Below are 5,720 nucleotides of genomic sequence, written 5' to 3' on the forward strand. Positions count from 1 at the left end.
GTTGGGTAATTATAATTGTATCGACCGCTTCACAATCCCAATTAGTGGTGTGAATTTGAGCGACATCACTCCTTTCATGAAACACCGAATTCTTGTCTAGTTCAATAGCCGACTTATTGCCAACAAAAATCTTCGTTACACCTTTCTGTGGTAGCTAAGTTCCTCCAACAAGATCCTTAGCCAAATTGCATGACAAACACAAGAATAAGCTGCTACGTACTCCGCTTTACAAGTTGACAAAGTCATAATTGGTTATTTCTTAGAATTCCATGTAAGTGCAGAATTTTCAAGAAAGAAAACAAACCTAGTAGTACTCTTTCGATCATCAATATCACCAGCCCCATCACTGTCACAATATCCAACAAGTTTGGAGTCTTTAGAAGATAAATAAAATATTCCATAATCAAGGGTACCTTTGATGTACCGAAGTATTCTTTTGGCTACCTTCAAATGGGAGGTAGTAGCGACTATGGTTATCAATAATCAAGGGTACCTTTGATGTACCCAGTAGTGCTTTTTTCCGAAAAAAATTTGGTAAATACATGTTTTTTTATAAATTTTATCCATATTTAGGCAAATTTTCAAATCCAAAAACCAGCTCAACAGCTGGTTTTGGCCCAAAATATAGCCGTTATATTTTTTAAAAATTTTAAAAATTATCCCAAACTTTTGTATTTTATAAAAGACCCCACCATTTATTATGACCAACTAATTCTCCGTCAATATGGGCTTGACCCCTTGGGCCAGCCCAGCCCAACCCATAATTTAGTAGGGTTGGGCTAGAATTTGGAGCCCATTTAAAATTGAGGCATTTAAGCCCAGCCCAAGTAAGTCTGTGACCCGTGAGGCTTGACTAAGGCTAGGCTGGACCGGCCTATAGGCCTAATAAAAATATTTGTTTGGAATATATAAAATATAAAAAGTATATGACATTGTAGCAGCAAAATAGCATTTAATATTGGTGGGCGTGTTCTTACCAAGTATAGAAATTGCATCCATCATGAAAATGTCCAAACACTTGTTACTACTCGAAATTGGTTGCACATCTTTTCCTAGTCTCAAACTGGTAATATCTTTTATGTGAATTTGAATATTATTAGTTTTTAAAATTTAATTATTCTTAATATTTAACTAATTAATATTGCATATGAATTGTAGATGTAAATGAAAGTGAAGATGTTAAGACAAACTTGTCACAAGCGGATTCAAATATGTTTGATGAAGATGATGTGCTGGATATCCCATAAGCATCATGGACGTTCTCTTGAATAGTTTGTTTTTAGTTTTGACTTTTAGTGAATGAAATATAGTCTTGTCTTTTACTTTTTTAGTGTTTATTGTGATATATTGGAACAATATAAAAAATTATTAAGTTTTGTGAAATTTTTCGATATTTTTTAACTTTTAAATATTCTTTTTTAGATTAGTACTTAAAGAAAAATATAAAATTATATTTTAAAAAAAGATGGGCCGGCCCGCGGGGGCCCCGCGGACCAAATAGATCTAGGGTGGGCTAACCATTGTTAGGCCCGTCAAATTGGTGGACTAGCTCAGTCCATCCCATCAATTGCTAAGCCCATGTGGACTAGGCTGGGCTAACCCATATTGACAGCTCTACTCACTTGTCTCTCATTAAACTCAGGCGTCTACTTTGTCTCTCTATAAATAGAAGAAAACTTTCCCCGAATTCTCTGTGCCAATCGAGTGCAATCCACAACAAAGATAAAATTTAAAGGTAATTTGCTAAAAACTGTTAATACTCGATATAAATTTTCTTCGAATTTGTTTCGCTAGTTTTGTATGAATTCTTTTCATATTTGTTTTGCTTGATTGATATGAGTTTTTCTTCAGATTTGTAAACCCTCCCATGTATATGAGGTCTCTCATCTCCTACATTGACTAATCTTTGCTATTAATGACAATAAATGACTCTCTCTTTTTTTCCTATTGTGTTTGGTTGAAACTGGGGTCTTGGGTTGGCTGGAAAAGTTACTCTTTTGTCCAGATGCTTAAGCAATTTGGATAGTTGGAAGCAGACACAACTCAGAAAACTAATTTCTTTCCATTTTGTATAGCATCTTTATGCTTTATTTTTTGTATCATCCGGCTAATGCAGCTAATGTTTTGGCCTTGCTTTTAAAGTTTTGTAAGGGTAACATACTTTATATTTTAATTCTTGTGCTTGTGCTAGTATGCCTTCCATATAGTTTAAGGCATGCTTTTGGATTTCATGCACTCTTAGAAAATGAAGTTAGGCATGTGATATGTTGTCCTATTATTGTTGTATTGTAGAAACGTAAAAGAAAGAATAAATTGCGTGCTTCAACTGATAAACCACGTGGTGTTGCTGCTGATAAATGGACAGATAATGAAACGTCGATCCTCATAAATGTCCTACGTGATGATGCGAGGAAGCACGGGTTTAAAGGTTCTACCCTCAACAGTCCACGTTGGACAGAAGTTAAGGAAGAGTTTTTGATGAAAATTAGAAATGTGAATAAATTTGACGATGAGCAAATTAAGTCCAAGGTTGGAAGATTAAAGAAAGACAGGAAAACCTTCAAAGAGCTCCTTAATTCTTGCTCCGGGTACGGATGAAATCCTATAACTAACACAATTACCTGTCCTTCTGACATTTGGGCGAATCATGTGAAGGTAAGTTTGGGAGATAGAAAAAATTACATATGTTATACCTTAATGCATATTGAACTAACATTCAGTTTCAGAAAAAAAATATACAGCAAAAGAAAGAGAAGAATGTATATATTTCCAAGTACAGATACCAAGGGCTTAAAGATTTTGACTTACTTAATGAGATATTTGGAAATTCATTTGCCACGGGGAACCATGTTATGTACAGCACAAATCCTAATTTTTCATAACAATTAAATGAATCTATTGCCGTGGAGAATGAACCTTCTCATTGTGACGACTACCCTAGTGGTACTGAAAACGTATGTCGTCCTATGTTTGTGAACACCGGTAGTGGTACTATTAGTGAAAAGCGAACTGTGTGTGATATGTCTATGCAGACAAAGGGTGGAACACTTACACGTCGCAAAAAAAAGTCGTGTGATAGCTGCAAACTACTCATATGTTATTTTAAGGAACACTTAGAGTGGAAGAAAAACAAAGAGGAAGCAAAAGAAAGAAAGAAGCAGGAACAAGAGCAGATACAAGCGTCGAAAGAAACTGAGATTGATATCTACTCCGAGGAAGCTGTGACTACCCACTTGCAATTTGTCTTGCAAAAGCATGGTTTAGCCAACGAAAATTTTTCACTAGCAGTGCCTTTCTTGCTTAACCCCAGCGTTTGCAAGGTATTCGTTCATATGACCCAAAAAAATCAAGTCGAATGGTTTAACGACTTAAAGAAAAATTGAGCTAACTGTTATTTTCATTTTGTTTTGTTGTACTCTAATGCGTGAAACACTTATGCTAATTATTTTAGTTGTACTTTATTGTGGTGTAGACATACTGTAATCTGAGTAATGACTTCCTATGTGTTATATAATTTTTTCTTTAGTGAATGACTTTCCAGAGAATTTTAGATTAAAATTCGCTATATACTATGAATGTGCAGTTTTAATTTTTGAAAAGCTCCTTAATTCATGATCATTTTTTTACTGATTACCTTGTCTTTTGTATATCTTTTCAGGCATTCCTTTGATTAGACAATATCTATTTCCTGGTAGTTGAATTTGGCTGAGTACTTTTGAGTTGAAAAATTATGAGCACATCCAGCAGTGACTCCACTGATTCTGATATTGAGAATTATATCATGTGTTGTGCTATCGCTGATCATGCTGAACAAGTCGCACAAGAAAATATGTTATTATCTCGCCAATTGCAACATACATCTAGGCCGGTATGGCATGGGTAGTTAAGCTTCTTTGGGGTCATCGTATGCGTATGTATGAATCTATGCGTTTTTATCCTGAAACATTTCGTCGGCTTATCGAAGTGATAAGACAAAAACAATTTGTTTCCATCTGAGAGTAGAACCACAGGTGTTCCAGTAATGGAGTCTGTAGCTATTTTCCTGACCGTCGTTGCACGTAATGACAGTCAACGCTCGGCGAGGGAAACAATTAATCGACATGTTAGAAGATTCGCTACGGCACTTTGTGAGATGGCACCAACATATGCATGTCCAAAAATATGACTGCTGTACATCCAAAGATTCGACACGATAGCCGCTTTTGGCCTTGGTTTAAGGTAAACTCCAAATCAATAATAGTTAAGATAACCTATAAGTTGTTCAAAATTTAACTATTTGATGAATATTCTCCCTTATTAGCTCAATTCTTTTTGCATCTGATTTGTAAGCTAAATGGCTTTGTGAACACTCATATCACTTACCTTTTTTGTTAATTAGGAGCCGTAATTCTCTAATGGGATTTTACTGTAATTGATGATTTTTATATTTGACTCTGGTAGGATTGTATTGGTGCAATCGATGGAACATATATTCAAGAGGAGATCCCAAGAAATAAGCAACAGCATACCGTAACCGCAAAGGAAATACTTCGCAAAATGTTTTATGTGCTTGTGATGTCACGACCCAAAATCCACTAAAGGTCGTGATGGCACCGGATACCGCTGTCAGGCAAGCCAATCATAAATACTTAATTAAATTCTCGTTTAAATAATTGTGAAAACTATGATTTTCCTTCAATTTGGCTAGTAAAAGATAATCTTTACAAAATAAATAAAAAAATATTTAGAAGTTAATACAGAATACCCCATAATCATCCCAGAACCCAGTGTCACAAGTGCATGAGCAATTTCTAGGAAATAATGTAATACAACCACTGTCCGGAATACAAATTGGACAGAAAAGAAAATACAGTACAATACCCTGAAGGAGACTCTGCTGGCTGCGGGTCATCACGAGAGGTGCAGCTCACCTAAGTCTCCGCATCAACCATGCCGCCGCACCCAACTAGGCCACTAGACATATATGTGCCCGTGCAACAAAAATGCACAGCAAGTGTAGTATGAGTACAAAAACAACGTGTACTCAGAAAGTATCCTGTCTAATCTCGAAGAAGTAGAGACGAGAGGTCGACTTCGACACTTACTAGTGGTCCAATGATAGTGTACCAATAATTTAGTAAGTCGAGGATTTTCATAAAAATGACTATAACTCAAACAGCATGAGGCAAGTAAACAATTCTTTCGTTTATAGGAAATTCCCAAATTCATTTTCATCATTTATACATTTATCTCAGGCCAGGGAGAAATAGATATTAACATCTATGAATTTCAAGGCAAGAAATACAAGCATGCGCAAATCATGCCGAGGTCGTACGGCCCGATCCAACAAATATTTAAACTGTGCATTGCCAGATGATCGAATTGCGCGAACATAGATGCATCTATTTAATCTACCGAGGCGTTCGGCCCGTCCCACAATAGATAAACACATTCAAACAGTCAAATCAAGAATTCATCAAGTAGCAATTATTCAGAAAAGGCAAGCTTCTCTTTTAAAAGTCAATAAATGATGTCTAGCCTTTTAGAAATTTATTTATACGTTCGGTATATTTTAAGCATTTTTAAGCTGACAACAAGGTTGCAAATATTACAACTTACGTAAAGCATGCTTTTGGGCCCTAGACTACCCGGACTTAAGCATACTAGTATCTACGCACGGACTCTCATCACCTCGTGCGTACGTAGCCTCCACAAATAGGAGCGCTCCAATTAAATCACCT

Source organism: Nicotiana attenuata, unplaced genomic scaffold (assembly GCF_001879085.1).
Source record: "Nicotiana attenuata strain UT unplaced genomic scaffold, NIATTr2, whole genome shotgun sequence".
NCBI lineage: Eukaryota > Viridiplantae > Streptophyta > Magnoliopsida > Solanales > Solanaceae > Nicotiana > Nicotiana attenuata.